This window comes from Chamaea fasciata, unplaced genomic scaffold (assembly GCF_029207755.1).
Source record: "Chamaea fasciata isolate MVZ Bird 193981 ecotype frontalis unplaced genomic scaffold, bChaFas1.0.hap1 SCAF_1, whole genome shotgun sequence".
Classification (NCBI taxonomy): domain Eukaryota; kingdom Metazoa; phylum Chordata; class Aves; order Passeriformes; family Sylviidae; genus Chamaea; species Chamaea fasciata.
The window spans coordinates 37,157,108-37,177,788 of record NW_027094086.1 but is presented as its reverse complement, the minus strand read 5'-3'; the positions used below and the strand labels follow the sequence as shown (position 1 = coordinate 37,177,788).

At 40.3% G+C, this 20,681-nt stretch overlaps 1 long non-coding RNA gene across 1 annotated transcript; it reads right to left on the bottom strand.

Moving 5' to 3' along the window:
- Positions 1-7,545: 7,545 nt before the first annotated feature.
- Positions 7,546-16,496, bottom strand: LOC136301912 (uncharacterized). Its single transcript, XR_010723956.1, has 4 exons — positions 16,365-16,496; positions 13,672-13,875; positions 11,963-12,105; positions 7,546-9,157 (listed from the first exon to the last, which is right to left on the bottom strand). It is a non-coding gene; the product is annotated as an uncharacterized lncRNA (long non-coding RNA).
- Between the last annotated feature and the right edge of the window lie 4,185 nt (positions 16,497-20,681).

Sequence of the window (20,681 nt, the reverse complement as noted above, 5' to 3'; positions counted from 1 at the left end):
CTTAGTAGTTAGTGATACAATTTGCAACTTTTCCTTCACTGAAATTAATGTACTAATATGTCTGTCTTACCTTTTCTCAGCTGCTTTCATAAGGTTTGTGGGAACGTAAATACATTTGAGACTTCTACCCTTTTTTTTTTAATTGGCTTGAAACTAAGTCAACAATTTCTATACTCTTTAGAACGGCAAAGGACAGACAGATAACAGGGCCTCTTAAGTTTCACTCCCCTTGGAAGATAGGCAAAAAGAGGTATTTCTTTTTCCTAGCAGTCCTTAAGGGATTTCGTGACGAAAGAACATGCCTGGAAAGCTAAATAATAAGGAAACTGTCGTAAAAAGCAATGGCATTTTTTAGAAAACAAAGGTGAAAGAATTCCCCCATCCAATTTGCTTCCATCTGATTGGTGATGCGTCATATTTATGCAGGGAAATAGGTCTCTGAAAAAGGTCATAATGGCTCACATATGTGCCATTTTTTAATAAATGGCTTCTTCTCTTTTATGAATAGATTAATAACTCTCTACATACCATAAACAGAAGAAGACCTTGGATCTCCTAGGGAATTTCTCAAAGAAGGGATGGACCAGAGCCTGGGCTAATGGACCCCAAGCCTTAAATTCAGAGTATTCACCCATGACTGAGAGTAACATGAACACCAAAAATAGACAAATCGTTGAAACTTGGATCCATCAGATGGTTTTGGAAGATTTTTGACAAAATGTTCCATTTCCAGGTAATTTTATTGCACACTGCACATTTCTCTCCAGTTGTGAACAGCTGGATGCTTTGGGTTCATTTCCTCCTGGTAGAGCTCTGGCTGCGGGGCCTTGCTCTAAAGGATATATTCACGTCCCACCACAAGCTTAACAGTGTTAGTGCCTCTGATCTGCAGACCTGCAAACAGACCAGTCCTGGGATTCTTTTTGGTTGAGAAGGAAATTCAATCTCAAACCCAGCAGGTTTCCATATATAGCTTGGTGTCTGTGTGCAGAAGTGAGGAATTTTTGCTTGCCAGTGCTTGTGTGTATCCATGCCCCTGGGCACATCAGTATAGCCAGAGTAACAGAACACTATCAAATTCTGGCTCCACTCTAAGCTCTCATGCAAACAGAAATTGCCCAGAAAAATTGAACAACTATAACTACAAGAGAAGAAAATATCTGTGAATAAAAATTCAATGTTCAGCTAGAGTAATTCAAATTGACCTATCCTCAGCTTTCCTTTGGAATTTTAAACCCCTTTCAGTGGCCCCAGGACTGCATCTTTCACTTCCTCTGCCTCTGAAGCAATAATGTTTTGTGAATGACTTGGTGCTGTAGTCACACTTTGATAGCATTCATAGGCAGGGCAGCTCCTGGGGCTGGCAGGGTTTGCTTATGAAATTGTTTCTAAACCAGATTTCACAGAAGGGCTTCGAAGCTCCTGTCCAGGATAAAACCTGGACAATAGAAGGAGAACACATTAAAAATCTTCCTTCTTTTGCTTTCCAGGGGAGGAAAATGGGCCTAAATAAGTCCAGCAGAGTCTGTGAGGACTTCTGACTGATCTCACTCGATCCCAGGGGCAAACAGGTCATTTCAGCTGCAGAAAAATGGTTGTCAGCAATGGCAGCAGTGAACACTGGTGAATTCACCCACTGGTGGGTCTGGAGCTTATCCTGACAGCAGCAACCACACCTCTGTTGGAGGTCCTGCTGCCTGTGGCAAATTGGATTGCCTCTGTCTAGTCCTCAGGGTTCCTGTCTTCTCCTGAGGCACCCAGATCAACTTCCCAGCTTTTTCTGAATTATCTTGCTGTAAACAGGTATAGAAAACACAGTGGAGCTACCTATGCCAGAACTGCTGTGTCAGTTTTGTGTTTAGCTATACCCTGAAGGATCAGATGTAGTTCTGCATGCTGTGCTGGTGTATGTGTCAGACTTGTTTGAGAAAGAAAGTGGCTGCAGCAGAGACAGGGTGACCTACCCTTCATGCCAGGGTTTGTATTGGTCCTTGATACAAGCAGTTTGCATCACTCATTTTTCTTAGCACAAATCTTTCCAATTAATTGAACAAGAGAGGAGTTAGGCCACTGCTGAGGATTTGTGAAAGTCTTACCTACAGCATTGTAAGGAACTGGCTGTTCAGTATGAATTAGGGAAAGAACAGATGACTTGAAATCTTATAGCCTAAATCCTATTAAGATATAACAGTTTACTTTTCCTGTGCAGCTTGAGAAGATAAGAAAGGAAGGCTGTAGATAGCAAAACACGTCTTGAAGTGTTTTGTCCTTTCCTTTGTTGATGACATTCTATTGGATATAGAGAGAAAGACCCAGGAAAAGCCTAAGAGGACAATCTTGACAGAACTCCAACTAGTAATTCTTTTAGGCTTTTTACTTCAGTCCTGCTCTCCAGTGTCAGTCATATCTGCACAGAGGCTGGGGAATTATTCCTCTATCTTCAAGTTTTCCTTTCCCCATTTAGATGTATTGATTTTCTACTCTATTCTTCCATGTTCTTGAAACTACCATCGCACTCCTATCCCCAAATCCCAGGTTCTTTTTCTTCCCCTCTTGCCAGGTTAAAGTTTACAGCCCCCCACTGTTGAATCCTGCCAGAGGTTACAGAAACCCTGCAACAACAGTCACTGATCTATAAGTATCCAGGGAGGTCAAGGGCAAGGGAGGACAATATTGCAAGTCCTATCTTGTGGGGGCTGTAGTTGGGGCTCAGTTTCAGGAGGCAGAGCCTGACCTGCAGGGAGCTGAGGGCTCCTTTTGGGGGCCCACCCCCACACTGAGAGCCGCACAGCAAACACTTGATAATGCTGCGGCGGAGGCTGAGCTGCAACTGCTGCTGATGGCACCAATCATTATTATCTCCCTTTATCATCTGCCTGTTTTATAGATATTGTCTTTTGCTTTCCACTTAGGCTAGGAATTTTGGGGGTTCTAATTCTTCTTTGGAGCCACTCTCTCTAACACCAGTGGAGACAAGGAATATTGACAGTGCTTTTGTGCAAGGGCACTCCTCTGCCTTCCATAGGATCTTTGCTAGAGGACAAATATTGCTGTTTGACTGTTCTTCAGATCTGACCAGAGATCAGAAAATTAGGAAGTGTCCTCTGCAAAGTCTGACATTAATGCAAGACCCCGTGGTGGCCAGTCCAGGACAGACTGCCCTGCCAGGCTCTTTTTCCCTGACAGCTGGAGAGCTGCAGGCAAGTAGCAGTTTTTTTGTTGTAGCATAGTATTATATATAGCAGGCATAATACAAAATGAATGAGGGTTTCTCTTAGAGTGAACGAATGAATTGCAATCCCATATCCAGAGAATTTGGAGCTGAGGAGCATGCTGTGAAACTGTTAATAAAGAAATATGTTTGCATCAAATGGAATTATTTCCTTTGTTTAAAATAAAATGTTTGATGGATTAGGGGTTTAATCTGATTTCACATATAGAATATATATCACACCTTGTCCTGTAAAAGCATCTGCTAAGCCTGGCCACATGCATACACAGATGCTGGTTTTACAACACATGCAGTGATAGGCACCTGAGGAGCTGAGATCAGTGAAAAGCTGATAATGTGTTCTTGACACTACAGAGTGTGAAAGGAATTTGCAGTGAATAGAGATAGTTAAAGTAAAAACGTAAGTGAATGCAGGCTCTGAGTTAATAGCTGTAGCATCTTTGTCCTTTATTCTTCCCAAAGTAAGTAGGTAAGGGAGCAACAATGCAATGTTTGCTGGAGAGCTCATTAGCACTAATGGCATTATGATATCAAGCCGGGCTGAAAGGTGAACTTCGAAAAAGTCACAAGTGAAGGTGACTGGGAGGCAGTTTTATCACATGGAAGTAGGATAATACCAGAAAATTGAAAACAGTTCTCAGACTAGAACTGCCAAGATATTTCCTTTCTGGAAAGACCTGTGGTTTCAAATTTAAAACGTGTTCCCTGGGATCTCAACCACTTCATCTGTATGAGTGAAATAGAGTTGGACACCCCAGAAGCTCCTGCTGTAAACTGCCAGCCAGCCACTGCAGTGTCCCACCAGCAGAACCATGGTGGACAAAAGGCACCCTCACCCACCCACCATTCTCCTGTCAACCCAGCAGAAGACATGAGGGGTTCAATACAGAGCTGCCATGCTTCCAGCGCCCCAAGTCCTCAAGGATTAGCGTAGAGAATGGCTGTGAATGCAGAGACCAGGCATGATGGCATACTTGGTGGAGGCATCCAGGCCCCTGATGTTACAGTGTCACAGGATGTAGGCACTGAGCTCAGGCTGTTGTGAGTGGTTAGACATCTGGGAAAAAACTGGCAAATGCCCCCTCTCTGTCCTCCTTGCCCTTCGAAGTCTGTTGGAGGTTAGTTAAAATAATGCAGGTTGATTTTGGTGAACTAATTAATTCCAGTGAATAGCAGGATTGAGAATTGTGTTTGCCATCTCTGCTTTGCCAAGAACTGCCAGAGCACCCCACTTAGGGTCTTAGTGTAAAGACCCTAGGTGGGGTGCTCTGGCAGTTCTCAGGAGTTAGCAAGCAACAAATACTGATGGATTGTTTAAGTTTTTTAGATTTTAGTCAGGATAGGTACGTTCAGGGGAAAAATAGAGGCTTTCAGAATATTTAGAATAAAAATCAGAAAACTATTTAGACTTGATTCATGGATCTGTTGGTCTGGAGATTTACAGGTTACAGGATCTATGGGTGTAGAGGTGTTACCAGTAATACTTCTATCTTTTGCAAATCAGCTTACCTATATATAGGAAACAAGACAAGTCCCAACTGAAGCAATATTAAAGAATAGAAAAATAGTTTAAGTACCAGAACGGCACTGAAATGATGGCCAGCTAGATGTTAGAATACCTCTGAGAATTCAGGATTGAGAACCTATCAGAAGCTTTTAGTAGCAGGCTTTTGCTAAGAAAGGCAATAAAATGGATTAAAGGTATAACTGTGGTTTTTTGTGGGGTGGCTGGCGAGACTGTATTATCAAGGGCATTGAACTCCAGAGAAGAATGAAAATTACTTTGGAGTAAAGGTGATCTAAATGGAGAGCTTTAATTTTAAACCCTTTGAACTACAGGAGTGGAATAAGGTCACGTTTGAAAGATTAAATTCTGCTGCCTCAGTTTTGGCTGTGCTTCAAATGACAAACCCAGATGGAGATAACTTTCAGCTCCGTATTCCTCAAAGAAAGACAAGTGTGAGGTCAGACTCATGGTGAGAGACCATAGCACCAGCTGCAGAAGGGATGGCCTGGCCTGTTTGCCTCTGACCATAGCTAACAGGTAGTCCCTGCCACCAGTCAGTCCCCAGTGTGGGGATGAACTCGGGTTTTTCAATCAGACTGTTGTTTATAAAATGTTAAATACATCTTCAGGCACAATAGATACCATCAGCTTCAGCATTCCCTGAAAACAATTAAAACAAGCCAAACCTGAACACGCTTAATTTACTGAAAAAGAGGACAGAGTTCATGCTCTCTGTCCCACCTACGCTCCTCTACACTCATCAGTTTTCTCAAGGAGATGGCAGAAGGAAGTTTGCCTTTACAGACTCTTCTATGGCTCTAGGAAATCAGACATTGGACCTAATGTTTCTATCATTTTCCATAGATTCAGGAGGTTTTGAGGGAGCTGTGTTTGTATGTTTCACTAGTATTTCCAAATGTTAGGTCTTTTTTATCAATTTGCATGGTACAGCTAATGCCATGACCTCATCTTTCTCTTTTTTAAGCTGTTGATTTTTATTCTGTTAAGGATTTAGCTGGACACTTTTAGGTCCTGATTTTAATCCTTCTGATTTGCCCTCCAGTGACAACCTATCTTGAATGAAGTTTGAGGGTTACTTAGTCTCTCATCAAGAAGGATGCATTTTTAGAAATGTCTTAACTGTTAATAGTTGAACTCCATGATCTCACAGGTCTTTTCCAACCTAAATGATTCTATGAATTGTTGTTCTTCTTCAAACCCGCTTTAGTTTGTTTCAGTTTTTTTTTTTTTTTTTTTTTATTTTTTATTTACACTTTAGTTAATCCTCTTACATAATCAGTTTTCTCTCAATTCTGAAGAAAAACCTGAGTCTCTTTCAACTGTTTTCAATTTATGAACTATTGCATTTGATAACAGGATTGGGTTTTATGTGCCGAGACTATGTACATTTAGTGCATTGAAAAGGAAGCCATATGAAAATTCTTGTTGTTGTGAACACAAAGCATTGTTGTTGTGATCTTTCTTCCAGATTCCTGTAAAGAAAGAGGAAGAAAGCACTTACCTGAAAAAGAGAGGGAAAAAAAAAGAAAGGCAAATCCCCATTACAGCTTTTTAAAGTTTTTAGTCAATTTAAGAAAATTCAGTGACCCATAGGTACACACTAGCAGGTTCTGAATACCACTAGGGACTGTGTTCTTTTCCTTAACTTTGTGGTCCTTTGACAGAACAGGGTAAGGCAGGAGCTGTGTGAGGGGATAAAGCTTTGCTCTGCTTTTACTCCAAGGGAGAGCTCTGCAGGCTTCACCTGCTGAACTGAAATGAAAGAGGTGCCTGTCTTGGGAGGAGGAGACAAAGAGGCAATTTCCTTCTTAAGACAGAGCAGTCCGTTGGGATCTATGCAGAATCTCCTTTTTCAATGAGAAAAGGATGACCTGGAAGTTGCACTGCCAAGATTGTATGAGTGGTGTAAGGGAGAACTGCTTGTTTTTCCTTTCTGGACACGCTCTGTGCCTGTAATGGCCTGAATGTGAGCATCTTGAATCTAAGGGAATCATTTTTTTACAAGAAACAGTGGAAAATAGAGCAATACTATATGGGAAAGCACCAAGCACCCTATGCTCATTCTTCTTTGATCCCTAGCACAGGTCTGAAGCCTATCCCAGTTTAGTGACATTTGTGCTTTGCTGGTCCACAAAATACCTCCGTGTCCTTTCCACAATCACCTCCTTTCATGCTTCATTTACTGTAAATGCTGATGCAACACACAGAGGCATCAGCATGGGCACTTATGTGCCCAGCCCTGGATTTAGGAGATGGTAATAAGGATATACAGGTCCCTTTGCATCCTTAATCGAGCAAATATTTAAAAGCCAAAAGCCAAGCAAATCTTGGTGCTCTCTAGTCACACACGAGGACACACCTGTGCAGCCAAAAGCAGGCAGAGCCCTCAGCAGCAGGCTGAGCTGGCTACTTGATTTCCCAATCAAAATGCCTCTCACCTGGCCTTGTCAGGTAAGGGCAGACCAAGCTCTGTTGTATTAACCTTGAGCTGCCCACAATTTGGATTCCTTCTCCTATAGGTTTTGGATTTTCCCTTCCAGCAGATGTTGTTTTTATGGGCCCAGACTTTCAGGCCAGGGAATTCTGTACAACCTTGCAATTCACTTATACGTAGTGGGTTTTCTTACATTATAATTTCTAAAACCAAATGCCACTGCTGTATTCCAAACAATAAATGTTTCAACGGGCTTTGTAACAATGATTCATCTCATGGGCTCCTTTTTTATGATACATAATATTCAATTCCTTTCACGTTTAGAGACAAAGGCAACTAAGACACTGTGTCTCAGAACATCTGAGAGAATTTAACTTTATTCAACCAGTTCAATAAAAATCAACCAATGAAATACATTGAAATAAACATTGAGCCTTGTTCCTAAATAGTCCATGGGGCAGTGTCTTGAAAGAAATCAATAATAATGCAGATATGCTGGACTTTAGCCAAGTGAATTGATTTTTAACTTAAAAATAGCAAGTAGTTTGACTTGTGTCCTCTTGAAACAGTGGGAAAACGAAACAATAGTTTGTGATCAGTATCATATACATACATCGATTTTAGAACCTAAATGTGTTGAGTAAGCATTGTATCTACTGCAAACATCTACATTTGTTGAAGGTAATAGCAAGTGTCATCAGGTAAGAGCACCTACAGATATAATAAAGAGAGCAGACCTGTACGCAAATGGAAGAGTAATTGAAACCTTGACTATATGCAACTATTCATGTTTCCCCAGTGAGCTAAATCCTAAAAATTGCTATTAGCTGTAGGACATACCTAAATCTTCATAGCCAGATATAATTATCAGTGTCAACATCATTTTTTTTGTACAGAGAATAAGGAAAAGGAGAATATGCCATTGTAAAGCAGTTTTCCATTGTTCTTTATGAATTGAACCCTCAAGTAGTTTATACTCCTTTCCCATATAAAATGAAGAATATTGAAGAGACTTAGTAAAAAAGCATTAAGTATTATAAAAGCATTAAAAAGCATTATATGTGCATTAACAGTCTGGGTTTTAAGGCAGAATCTGACTTAATTGCATGGAACATTCCTGTTAGGAGAGCACCAGCAGCAACTTGAACACAGCAGCTTTGCTCAGTCTGGGCTGAAGAGGCTGAAGCCTGTCTGACATCACCAGCTATTTTCAACCTTGATGAAGTTTGTCCACTTTCTACAGTCTAGGAGAAAAATGGTTTAATCAGTAGCAGCTCTAAACCCTCATGCTCTTAACTCAGGTAGTCTGTGTTTTTTTCCAACTTCTGATGTAATTACAGAGAAGAAAAAGCAGGCTTATTCTTCACAGGACTGTTGAATGATCAGAGCCCAGTGGGGTCACCTGCAGGGTATGCTGACAAATAACACATGCTCATAGCATCCTGAACCATCTTTGATTTGGTTTTTCTCAGCTTTTTTCATAACTTTATGATTCTAAGAAATATTTGAATTAACATCACAAAAAGAATGAGGGAGTGAAGTCTCTTGCATCCAGGTTAAGACATGCTTGAATGAGGATGCATTCAGTTAGTCAAAGGCTCCTCTGAAGACTCTTCTGAAGACATAGTTTACACAGACACTTCCTTGGAAGCAGACAGGCTTTTCTCTGTTTTAAACAGGATGCTGTGCTAGATGAACCATGTGTCTCATCCACCATGGCAGGTTTTGTGCTCTTTTCTGCTCTGGGGACGCTTCAGTCACTATGTTAGGAATCTGGAGCCAAATATGACAATGAATCCTAAAAAAAGTGTTCTGCATAGATAAGTTACAGAGTTTGCCTGTGGCCAGCAACACTGACCATGTTTCCTAATATGAGAAAAATGAACACTGGCAGTATACCAGGGAAAGTGGCTGATAGGGCTTGCAGAAGAAGTATCCTGTATAGAAGCAGCATGAGTGACATCTAAGGAGAACAAAAGAAAAGGAGAATGAGTCTGAGTAGAATTGAATTAATAATACCAAAAGTTAAAATCTCTATTCTTAGAAAGATGTTAAAATGTCTTAGTGCTTCATGCATTTCAGATCTCTCTAATCTATTTCCTTAGCTGGATTTTAGTGTTTTAGATAAGTTATGTTGCCTCTGCTTGTAGGGAGGTGGTGAAGTCTTATGTTCAAATGAAAATTTAAATTATTTTTAACTGGTAGCTGACTCCAAATATAGATTATGCCTTCAATTTTGTTAATATTAGGCTAATATTCATAGCAATTAATAGTATTTAACCCTTGCAAACAGCCTAGCCTCGTCCTATTTATGCAAACTGGTCTTTCCCAAAATTTGGAAAATGGAATTTTTCTTCAGGAAAATGAATTCAAATCCTAATTTTTACCTCTAAATCTCCCATGTTATCCTTAAAGCCTGCCCTTTCACTTTTTAGATAGTGCATGCTGCAAGCAGAGGGAATCTCTGCTGTCACCCTTCCAGCACTGTTCTTCATTAGGGATAAATATCCAGGTTCCAATACAGTAGCTTATGTGATGTTTAGTGTTGCCATTTTATGCAACTGGGGTAACCCAATGCTATCCAAAGTTACAGAAAAAGCCTCAGCTCCTGGGTCCACCTCATTGTGCTTTAGCTGCCATTTAGGACTCAGAAAATATTCTCTTTCTCCTACTCAGACAGTAAAGTTTCAAATTATGATTAATGTGTTTGGAAATCAAAAGGATTCAATAAATAGAATGGGCAGACAGTGTAGACCTCTTGGCATTTGAAGCAAGCTCATGCTTATGCAAAATAAATATTAAATTATTTTTGTGCTCTAGACTGGTACTCTATATATCCAAGGATTATACACTGCTTGCTTCCTTTGTCTTTTTGTTCTGAACAATGTGACATCCCAGAACATGTTACATACATGTTTTTGGTGTCACTATGTACACTTCCCTGAGTTTTATACCCTGATTGATGGTACATGGAATGGTGAATGGATTGCTCCAAGCTTCTTTTCATATGTGAGTGTCATGGGGGGAAAGAATCTGTAAGACTTTATCTGTCAATGTGGCTCAACAGGAGAGAGTTCTGAAAAAGGGGATGTGCCCCTAACTATCTTCAGTGCTGCTGCTGCCATTTACTAAGCAGCAGCTTCCTTGAAGAAAAAGGTACTTGACAAAATCAGTAGGTTCAAAATTTTACTTAGTAACAGATTACCACAGTAAACTGACCTCAGTTACATTTATTGTTAATGAAATCCTCAGAGAACTATGCAGTGGTGATGAATGTACAGTATCTTGAATATGATTATAGGGGGAAACCCCCTTTTTTCACCATTCACCTTACCATTTCCATGATCATTTTTTATTCTGCCTCAGTTATCTGAGATTCTTTCCTTGCATGTGCTGAGGTGGCACCATGCCCAGAGAGGCAGTAGCTCTGGATTAGTCTCTTCCTTGCATGTCTTGGAATGAGTTCTCTGATGAAGCTTACTAATTTGCATTTTGATATTTTACCTTCCCCCATTCCTTTTCCCCTCTCTGTTCTTCTCTTACTTTTCTTCCTTACTCCAAGAATTTCAAGATGGCTTTTCAGGGGGGATTGTTTTCCCTGCTTTCATCTCTACCTCCCTCAGCTGTGCTATTGTAGATGGCTTTGTTTTTCTTTAATGGATTTTCTTGTAGTGGTGAATAATTGTTTGGTTCACTGCTTCGTTTTTCATGCTTCATTTGCCTCATGTTCAAACTTTTGCACTCCCTTGAGCAATTCACTTTTGTTGCTCCTGCTTTGCTCTGCAGCCTGTGGCTAGGATGAGTGCTCAGCCTGGAGCTGAGGCTGAGGCTTCTCAAGGCAGCAGCTGTTCCTTGTTTACTTCTGGTTTGCTGGTTTCTGCAGCATGAAAACATAATTTTCCTAGTGGTGTTTTGTACTGCAAGCTGGTGTGAAGGAACATGGAGCAGGTGGGTTGGCCTTTAGCAGCTCAGGGGGTTGGCAGCTGGTGGCAGTAGAACAAGCAGAAATTTCTCATCTTTGTGACGAAAGGCATAGCATGAACACCGAAAACAGGTAAGGCCTATATGCTGATTGGATCTCTCTTTGGCTTGTCTTTAGCTCCTACTTCTTTAAAGGGTAACTCAGTAATTGCAGGTCCTGTCTAATATGTATGACCTTAAGTAATATGGTCATATGTATTAGAGATCACATATATATGTGCCTTTACCATAGGTATTACCATATGGGTGACTATTTCTACTTAAAAATGTGCTAGAAGAGGAAAAAAACAACAACAACAAAACAAAACAACACCAAAAAACACACACACACACAAAACCCACTGCAAAACCCTGAAATCGTGCAGAAATAGGGATCCTGACTTTCTAGATGAATTGAATTGAAAGTTTACACCTAGTTGTAGTGCTGGGACTGCATGCTCCTTCTGGCCTTTTCAAAGTGACCACAGTCCTGGGTGGAGTTTGTACCTCCAATTCCCTCCAGATCATTTTGCTGGGCACTTATTCACATGAAAACCAGGACAGAGGAGAGGGTAAGAATCTCCTATGCACTTTGTTCTGATTGAGAGGTAGGGTTGGCCCCCTGATGTCCACAGTCATCTGGGCCTTGGAAGTGTTTTGTTTCACTAAAGGTAAGTACTGTTGACCAAACAGAGCATGTAGTGCCTTCTCTGAATTACAGTATTTTTCCATAAGGTCACTGGCTACTTGAAAAATTTGGTCAGGTACTACAAAAATGGTTGCAGAATAATGACATTTCAACACCTACTTTTGCCCTTTTCTCCACAGTGTTTCTTGTAGCAGATGCCAGCTCCAGGGAGTATACATGGATGTCAAAATTTGAATTGCAGTCACACTGTGTATTTGCTTCTTTTCCAGGAGCCATAGCCTAAATCATGCAGTTTAATCACTCTGAAGGGAAACAAAATAAGAACAATAAGATTCCAGACAAATTTAGGTTAAAAGATCCACTTACCTGATTATGGTAATGCACATAATGTGCCTATGCATCATTTGAGTAAATGTGATCATATCACATTATATTCTCATATCTATTCACTGTAGAGCCCAGAGATCCATATTTTCATTTTGCAAGAAATACTTTTGTTTGAACATTTGCATGCAATGGATGTATGCAACTGAAAAATCCAACATTATGGTGTTTGAAAAAAAAAACCCAAACCCTCTAATAAAAAGGGATCTCTAATAAACCAAGCAGTTGATTTAGACTTTCTTGTGATAAATTCTACATTTTGAAGTGGTGCTTTGGTTTGTTTTATCTCAAATAAAATATTAAAACAAATCCCTTTGCTAATGTTGCCCCAAGCAAAATACCATGTTTTAAATCTTCCAGAAACAAATAAAGACAGCCTAGACCTGGCCACAGCCTGGGTCCTACTGAACTCTTAGAGCCAACGGAGAAGTGCAGACGGTGGAAAGGTTGCTGGATATGAGTAAACTGCGAGTGACTTTGGGCTGCTAGAAGGTAGATGGAAAGAAAAATGACTAAATAACTGTGGTAGTTAAGGAATGGTGCTCCCCAGCTTAATGTTCCTCACTAAGACTAACCATGTTCTGCTCGCTCACTCCTTCCTTCCCAATCCCCACCCCCCGGAGTGGGATGGAGAAGAGCAATGGAGGCACAAAAGGTAAAGATCTTTGGTTAAGATAGGAACAATTTACTGGAAACAGCAATGAGATAAGAAAATGAACAGTAATTGCAAGAATGACAGAGGGTACAGGAAATTAACAATTTGCATGAAAGTTTCCACCCTCAACAATACCCAACCACTTCCTCCACCCTCCTACCCTGACCCAGAGGAGAGTCCTGGCCCTGGAAAATGACGTGAGGTGGTACAGAATAACCTCCAGATTCTAGCCATGCTCCCTCCTGACTACTGCAAAAATTAACCCTGTCTTGGCCAGACTCAGGACATTATCTCTTTAGCCCCCCTTGTGAAATATATAGCTGACTAGAGAGTAGCAACTTGGCCAGGTAGGATGAGGCTTTAAGCAACCTGGTCTAGTGGGTGTCATCCCTGCTTATTGCAGTGGGGTTGGAAGTAGATGATCCCTGAAGTCCCCTCCAACCCAAATCATTCTATGACTCTTTGTTCACTGGATTTCCCATTCCCTTCCCCAGATGAGGTCAGTATTAAGCTGAACAGTTCCAAGAGACTTCTTCTGACCCTGAAAGTAAGTGCACAGGTCGTAATTATGTGCTTTCTTCCATCCCAAAAGTAAAACAGGAAAACTACAGGGAATCTTTATCTATGTATAAATGTGGAGTATCCCATGGTGTGTGTCACCTTGTGAAGCATTTCAGCACTGGATGGAGATCACAGGTCTCATGGGCCAAAGCCACATGTGGCAGGGAAAATGCAATTAAACAGTACAGGTTGTCATGGAAACAGCTTGAGCCTCTGCCCTGACTCTTTTTTTTTTTTTTTTTTTTTTTCCTGGTATATGCAAACTTACATGTCTCTGGCCAATTTTAGTATGTGCTTCCAGTCAGGATCAAGGAAAGTCTGCAGCAGTCATCTCTGCCAGGGCATTGCGCCTTGTAAGGGGCTTGGTGTGAGGTGTAGCCTTCAGGACAGTCCTCACAGCTGACAGTGAGACAGAGGGTTTTCAGGAGGTTTTGCATGGAGCAGATGAACAAAGCCGAAGTTGCTATAGGAGCTGTTCAAGATTAAAAAAATAAAAAAAAATAATAAAAAAAAAAAGCTAGGGTGAGATAAAAACAAATATCCAAATGAGGTTTATATAATTTTAAATTAGGACATAGGTACATGACTGACTTAGAATGGGATACCAGTTTACAGCCTATTGCTTCAGCAGCCCACCGCAACAGCCACTACAGCTCTGCCAGTACATGCTGTCACTGTAACTGAGCTCTGTGTGTCTGAACTCTGAGCTGGCAGAAACAAGCGCCCATGCATAACACCACCTGTCTTCAGGGCTGCTGTTCTTTGGGATGAGCTTTATTTCCCCCAGGGCATCATAATGCATGGAATCTAAGGCCACTGAAAGATTTCTTTTCAACTTTCCATTCCTGGTTTTCTTGGTTCGGGTATGTTTTCCATGTTTTGCTGTTGAAAGTAGGAGATGAAAGGGAAGGGAAAGACAGAAGCAAGAAGGAAGATACTCTTATGTTTCCCAGAGTAAAGCAGCTGCAAGTCTTCTTGACCTTCATGTGGATTGTACAAATAAAGACAAAATTGTTGCTCCCCCCACTCCATGCCCTTTCAATATCGTCAAGGTGGTGGCCCAATTAATGCTATGCGCTAAACATGCAGAATGGCAGGGTTTTATTTAGTCACAAACATCTTCATCTCTGCTGAATGAACAGCAACTAATTCAGATTTCCTCAGACTGCACAAGCAGTTCCTATTAACAGTAATTAGAATGAAGTATGTGCATTGAGGGAAAACAGACGTAAATGATGAAGAGATGGCAAGCCTGGTCTCAATCCTTCCAAATAGTTATCGCCACCTTACAGCTTGAAGTGTCTGTGTGCAAAACGTCTTCAGAAGGATTTGGAAATTGCCTTTGTGAGGTAAAAAATTTGCTATTGGTTCTACTTATGACAATGTTATCTTACATGTCTAAAAGTGGAGAAAAAATTTGTTACACGTTTCAACATAAATTATAATAAGTAAAATCCCACCATCTAAAGTAAGGATGAGTGACTGGATAAATCACCCTCTGAAGACGATAATTCAGAATTTATGCTCAGCTTTTAGTTGCTACCATTGCTCCAGATAAATCTCAGCCTAAGTTTTTGAAAGTTGGTATTAAATGATGCACAGATGTTTGATTTTACCTTTGAAGTTCTTTCGCTTCAGTTTTGGTTACCTTTCTGCTTAGTCTTTGGAGGATGAACCCACTCACCTTGGAGGCCCCTAAGAAGGAAATCTGGCTGAAATATTAGTTGTGTTTTACCACAGAGATTCTTCTCGTCCTGTTGATGTAAATTATTGTGTCCACTAATATCAGCAAGGTCAAGATTTTGTCCTAATCCTCTACCATGCTGCATATTTTCAACATTAGCTTCTTGAAATCAAGAGGAGCTAGCTGGTTCAGAGTCCAGTTCTTCCATGTCTCAGACTGAAGGGAACATAAATAGATGTGCTGGACAACTGCAGCAAAAGCACATGAACAGTTTTGAAGCTCACTATCTTACCTTGGCTAATCATGTGAAGTACTACTGTATCCTGTGGTAAGCTAACAATAAATCCTTTTATCAACATCTATTTTTACCCTTGTAATGGAGGAGGTCATTTATAGACAAAATTTGCACTCACCTAACACCTGAATGAGAACACATATGACAAAATGAGACTCAGGCCTGGTTTTGAAAAAAACCCCAACAAATCCCACAACAAAACACCAATGGGCTTGTTCTTAACTATTGCTTTCTTCTCCCAAGTACTGTAATTGAACAATCTTTATTTTCACAAAAGTGCTGTTCCACACAAGCTCTTAGTGCTTGAGGATCAATGAGAGATGTTGGAAGGTGAAATTTAGAATGACAGAGGAAAAAAAGGCTTCTGCAGCACATTCCATTATTTTTAAATAAATGACCTTAATGCATGCTTTAAGCAGGAGCTAGCCTTGAAAAATGGCAATGGTAAAAGCACTGCCAGCTGGACTGGAACATGGGCCCTTTGTTCCAAACATTACGTATTCATTCTGGATCTAAATGAATATAGGATTTTTTTCCATGCTTTAATAATGAAATGAATGCCTGGCCTCCCCCAGGGAACTGACACTGACCAAGAGGCAAGCAGTTGTCAGACACTGCCTGCAGCAAAGCTTACAGCTGCTCCAGATCAAGCCACACTGAAGAAAAGACTATTAGGTCTCTGGGGATGCAGATAATAGACAAAAATGATAATGTATGTGGACAAAAGTAGAGGACAGTAGTGCTTTCTGGGATTAAGAAGCAGGCAAAAAAATGGTTTTGTTATACCCTGCAAAATGATTGCTGACTCTCATTTTAGGATGACCCCTGACCTGAGGGAAAATAATGGATGGCCCATCTGCTTGATACACAGGAATCCTCAGGCACCATTTTGTCCTATTATGTCAAAACTGGTGTTAGAATTATGAATGTGTTACCATTTGTCTTTCCTTTGTTACATGAAACAAAGGTACCAGACACTTACCAAAACTTCCCCCTGCAAGTATCATTCCTCCTGCACAGGGATGAAGTAGAAGCAGGTCTTCCTGGTGCAGTCCTGCTCCTCACTCTGTTTTCATTACAGAGGAAGCCATCCATCTCAGCTTGGAGCAGGCATTTCTCCAATGACCCACGGACGGCCTGAGAACTGCTAATAGGATATGGAGGCTTTCATTATTGTGCTACTCATCTGAAGCTGGGCCAGCTGGGGAGAGACTGAAGGGCATTACTGTTTATCAGCTGTGGGAAATAGATGAGGGAATCTATTCTGCTCTCCACTTCATATCATCAACATTTCCAGTTCTCTCAGCATTTAAGCAAATGTTTAATGAGAATCTGAGCTATTTTCCCCCAGTGGCAGCACTGTTCAGTCTGAGGTTGAACCATGTAGAACAAGGCTGTTGTGCCTTAGTTCCTGTGTTATAATACTCTTTTGCTGGATGCAATTCCACGGTCTTCAACCCTGGAGCTTGCACAAGATACCAGAACCAAAATTTTAGAATTGGTGCTCACATTTCATATTTCTTTCACAATTAGAGTAGGGCATCTACAATTCCCAGTAATTTCACTGATGTTCAAGAGGGGCAACTGGTTTATTTTTGCAGATGTGAAAAGAGGAGCATAGCAATAATGAAAACAGTACTCCTTGGATCACAACATTCACACAAACAGGAAGCAGTTCTTATATCTGTGAGGGTTTCAGTGCATTTTTATTATTTCTTTCATCCATTGGAGGAAAGATCTTTCTCCTAGGCCTGATCCAGGACACCAGGAGGTGACATTGCTCATAGAGAACAGCACAGTGGTCTTCCCTTGCAGGCATCTAGTCACCATGAACATAAATTGTCCCTGTGTTTGTACTTTCTACACAGTCTGTTCCTCATGGTGCTATTGCTGGGAGCATTTATTCTGATTCTCTCTTGCATACAGCCTTCATCCCATCCATTTGCCTGCAGCATGCTTGTGCAGATAGAAGTAAATTGGCTCCCAGCTGTAGTACCAAGCCTTGTGTGTCTCCTCCTGGTTGCCCAAATGGCCCCTCCAGTATCATCCAGCACCTGTGAGGATGCAGGCAAAGATTTCTCCGTAAGGAGAAAGAGCCAGCATGTATCCAAAAGGCATGGCAGCAAGGTATAATCAAATCTGCCAAATTCAAGAGGATTACTATTTCAGTTCCATTTTTTTTGTAATTGGGAGCAGACAAGTTGCAGGACACCTTTGTGTGATATACACTAGTAAAATCAGCAGCACTCACATAATATCCCACTATTAAGCAACTGCATTGACTATTGATTGGAAAGGGAAGATAGCACAGGAATGCAGCTCCTGGCTTGAGTTCCACCTGGCGTCCATGGCACTGCTCCATGCAATGCAGGGGAATTACCTTGTTCTGGTGCTTTTTCAATGTGAAAATTATGATTAGCCCAGTGACCTGGGAACTGTTTGGAGATGACCTGAGTGAGAGAGAGGTTAAGAGAGAGACAGGTGGAATAAACCCCAAAAAAGCATAGATCTTAAGGGAACAGTCTACCATAATTCCCACTATGCACCTGGGTAAGTATGCCAAGCTGTATCTGGGATACCAGGCTGCAACTCTAGAATTTCACTCAGATAAATGTCCCTAGCTATGATATTACTATATAATTACATTTATTTTATGTGGGGTGACAGCTAGAGGAATCTGACTCATTTGTCAGCTTCAAAACAAAGCTCAGTAATAACACTTTGCATTTCCATAAAGTTTTCATGTCTGGAACACGGAATGCACTTAATGATTCAGCAGCATCTTCATTTGGCAGATCCATTTTTCAGGTATGAGGAAGTTTAAATGCATAGAAGTTAAATAACTTGTTTGAATTCACACAAGAGTTCTGACTCGGAGCTGAGAATATAATTTACAATAACCAAGACCTCATCTTCCTTTTAACCACTAACCAACAATCTGTTTTAAAGTAATTTTTGCTTTTGGATTAAAAGATAAAAACTCAATGTAATTTACGATGCATAGCTAAATTCAAAATCCTCAGTGCCATTCAGTTGTTTCACTTCCTGCGATCAATAAAAAAACAAATATATTCTCATAGTTTTAGTGATTTAGAGGAATATGAATCACTTGCACTAAAAAGGCGTAGCATGCATGCTGGCATTTTAATACTACATTCCTCAGTAAATACCAAATCCTATCCTCCAGGTGTGTAAAACCAGTGACAAAAGCCGTGATGCCATTACAAAACAGCAGTTCTTCTGTTGTAACGTCTGCCGTTCAACCATAGCACTTCTGCTCCCTTCTCTATTGGGCCACAAAAGAAGAACTTTCCTCTGAGACTCAGCTGGCCCTGGCTTGATACTGCAGCCCATAGATCTTATTCCATGGTCAGCTCAGGCTGAGCAGCAGATGCTCCTCTTTTCAGGAATTTACTATGCTGTTTTCCTTCAGTGGAGTCCTGTGACAGCAATCCACACAGGTTAATTGTATATGGTAGAAAATGCAGCACTAGTACTGTTTTATGTCTGTTACATTTCAGTATGGATATTTCCTTTCCTTGTCATAATCTATAGGCTAAACCATTTTCAAATGACTGTTTTTTGTGTTTTATTGTTTCATACACTCAGGACATTGCCTCTCTCAGTTGTACCTTTCCCTTTTAATTTGTGCCTAGTCCTCCTCATAGCTTTAACCTTCACATTATCCAGCCAGAGACCTGTTCTGCATTTGCTAACATCTTTTTGAGACAAAAGTCATCAGGGGATTATGATATTCACTATAAATCTGTATTCATATGACACTTTTCTGAAAACTGCCACTGATTTCCACAGAGCTTTGACAGAACAGTATTAGTTGAACTAACTGTATTAATTGAAACTGAATTTCTCTGTTTTCATCCTATCTGATAATTTACTTTATATTTATTTTTCTACAGATTGCAAAATCCTTTGTAACTGTCTTTGCTAATTAACATAATGGCCAATATTTGTTAAATTTGTTAAATTTCTCTTTCTGCATTTATTGATCCTCACTCTGCAGATGTTTAGCAGTGAACTCACAGAACAGATGTACGGGGTGTCACAAATGAACCCTGGATCAAAACTCATTATTGATTCTTATTCCAGTGCTTTGTAAGCTACAAGCAAACATACTTTGCTTTCCAAAATGATGAAAATCTTTGAACTTAGAATGTAAGTGCTTTAAACATCAGCTAGTATTCAGCCAGCTTTAACCAATAGCACACAAATGTAAAAACAGGAAAAACTGAGAACATCTTTATGTGACAGCATGCATCTGTTCTTCAATGTTTTCAAGATGCAAGCCTCACTCACCCAAAGTGAAACCTTTCTTATATCTTTTCAAATCTTGGCACAGTGTTCTTCCTGGGGATGATTGGCTGAGTGGGATAAGTGGCCTTTGCTACAAGTATCAACTCTTCCCACTTCTCCATCAATTCATTGAACCTGTCCTGCACCTCTTGTGTTATTACTAAGTAGGAATGATTCTTTTAAATGTTAATATAGATGACTGCTCATTTACAATGTACTAAATTTATGACATGAAACATACTCCAATTACTGTTTCTAATAACCTCACCATAAAAGTGATATTTCCCCAATAATTAATGAGAGAATAATTTCTATAGCGAAAGATAAATTTTGGTGGGGTAACATAAAGTAATATGTCTCCCTTTCTCATTTAACGTAAAGATTCTGCAAATAAGCAATATGAGAAAATGAAACAGATGTCCTCACCTTTCAATAACCATTCACCACAGATTCGTGATCCAGTGTAAAACTGGAACAATACAGAAAGGAATCGACCTGAAGTATTCAGGTTCCTCTTTTCTCATTTGCTTGTGTCTGATTTGTTTTGAAATTATTTCCATTATCCCAAAGAGCTCCCATAATGAAATCAATTTGGATTAATGCTTGCAAGAAATAAATTCTAGTAAAGAAGTCTTATAGATAAGAAGAAAACTGTTGTTTCTCAACATAAGCAGATTAAGGAATGCAAAGAAAAGTCATTTTTCAAGCTCCATTTCTACGTCCAGTTCTTGTACCTTTGGTACCAGGTACTGTGACCTAAGGGTTTGTGTGTTCTCCTGTAGAACACTGTCCATAACAGTCACTCTGAAAACCAGGAAACAGGGTGTTCCCTGCTGTTAAAAGCAATTAGGCAGTTCTTTGGAGTAGCCTGTGGTAAATATTTTCTTTTTCCACCTGTCCCTGGCTGTAAGGCTACCAGTAATAATACACTGTGTTGAAAACAGCCCGACACAAGGGTATTTTAGCACACCATGCCAGCACATTCCTT